This window comes from Echinops telfairi, unplaced genomic scaffold, assembly GCF_000313985.2.
Source record: "Echinops telfairi isolate 266 unplaced genomic scaffold, ASM31398v2 ScPeMD7_7401;HRSCAF=8416, whole genome shotgun sequence".
Taxonomy (NCBI): Eukaryota; Metazoa; Chordata; class Mammalia; order Afrosoricida; family Tenrecidae; genus Echinops; species Echinops telfairi.
In genome coordinates, this window is record NW_022111301.1 from 4269563 (window position 1) to 4271733 (window position 2171).

The window sequence follows — 2171 nt, forward strand, 5'->3', positions numbered from 1 at the left end:
TCTTGTCCCACTATCATTTCAGTCTTCATTCAGGTTCAGTAATTCCTCTCCGCTAAATTGCCCTTGATTAAGCCCCACCAGGATCCTATACCCTCTTCGCCATTGATTTTAGATCATTTGTTTTTCCCTTGTCCCTGGGTTTGTTGACATCCCCTCCCTTTCGATTCCCCCAACTCTCCCTGTTCTTTGTTCCCCAGGTCTTTACTCTGTCATAGTATTTTATGATTCTTTCTGGCATAATTTCTCTTTTGTTTGAAGCAAGTTCTTTTATATAGCAGGTCTTCAAACTCCAAGTTAGTTTGTCTCTACTTATTCTGAAAATACCTTTGTTTCAACTTAACTCCAGAATTGTCATTTATCTTAGTATAATATTTGTAAAATGTTTTGCCACTTTCTTTTGTTTTCCATGGTATCTTATGAGAATTCTAGAGTCATTAAAATCATTATTCTCTTGTAAGTAATACATTGTTTTGTTTTCTTTTCCTTCAAGATTTTCCTTTCTCTTTATTGGCTTGTGAATTGTCTTGGGAGGGTTTTCTTAGATTTTTTTCCAGCTTCTGTTTAATGAATATCTTGAATCTGTAACTTGGCTACATTGGCAAATTGGAACGTTTTCAGATTATATTTTTCTTTCAAAATTGTATGTTCTCTCTCTTTTAATTTCATCAAGGACTTTGATGATAGAATTATTAGAAACTTCCTTATTGTTCAATAATCTTTGGTATTCTGTTAATTTCCCCTTTAATCTCCTTTTGTGTTGTTCAGATGAATACTTTCTAGAAATTAATTTCCAAGTCTATTGACTGTCTTTTGTCATAAATATAACCTTTCAGCTATAAATTTCATCCAAGTAGTTTTTATTTCTTTAAAATCTTTTCAATTAAAATTCTTATTTTAAATATATTATTTTGTTTATTGAGACTTTTAACCTTTCTATTTGTTTTCAGAGTTTTGAAGATGATTATTTATGCAGGTAGGAAAGATTGTTTTAAAGTTTTCCTGGATAATTTCAACATTTTAATCATTTGATAAGCTTGTTTTGATTGTATTTACATTGAAAACTAAGATTTTTTTTCTTGATTCTCCTAGTGTTCTTCAAAGGTTACATTTTATGTTGGACATTTAAGATATTATGTTATGAGGTTATGTGTTATTTTCAAGAATCACTGGGAGAATGTTGACTTGATAGTTTTAGTCAACAATTTATCTACATCTCCACATTTTATGTACCTCTTATAGGCTTTGTCTTAAAGTCACTTTAATTTTACAAAGTTGTTGTAGTACTACTTTGTTCTGTTCAATGCCATGCAGCTTGGGAAGCCTTAGATATGTTACTGCGAAGCCCACATGTACCTGAGTTGTGCACAGAATTCCATAAATTATGATTGGGGTCTCGTTCTATATCTCTGTCCTCTTCTAGTTCCCCTAAGCTTCTCTCTTTTATTCCGGGGAACAGAAATCACTCACTTCCATATTCGAGCCATCTAAGGCATTTAGTAACAAGAGGATAAAGAGAGAACAACAACAACAAAAAAACAAATTCCAGAAGCCATTTCTTCCTCTTGTAATAGCAGAAACAACGTAAGCAGTCTGAACTGACAACTTGAGCATTGTGAGAAATCTTCAGAAGAGTCAGGTGAGCAGTACTCAGATTCATAACCCACAGAAACTGTAAAATAAAAAGGAAAGGAAAAGAAAAATGCTGGTGTTTCTAATTGCTAGGTTTGGGGATACTTCATTATTTAATAATAGGTAACAAATACAATCAATAATTTTGAAATAAATCGTTCATGGAAAATAAAATATGGGATTATGCTACTTAATAAACTATGATGATTTATTTATTCACTGATTTCAATTTTGTTCACCAACACCCCTGAGGCAGATGTAGAGATAATTTACATCTATTCAAAAGAAATCCTAACTATATCCATAAATCAGTAGCCAAGAAATGGCAGTTCAACTTTATAAGTACATAACATAATTTTAGCAGTTTTATTCTACCTATAAATTTTTCATATCCTGTTATATAAGAGGATAGAATGGAATATACAATCATGGTTAAAAAAATAGTGTTTTTTTCATTATTAAAATATAGACAGCTCCAAGGATATAGATATGTCTCTTTCTTGATGTTAATAAATAACTCAATTGTGTAATGTTTGGAAAAA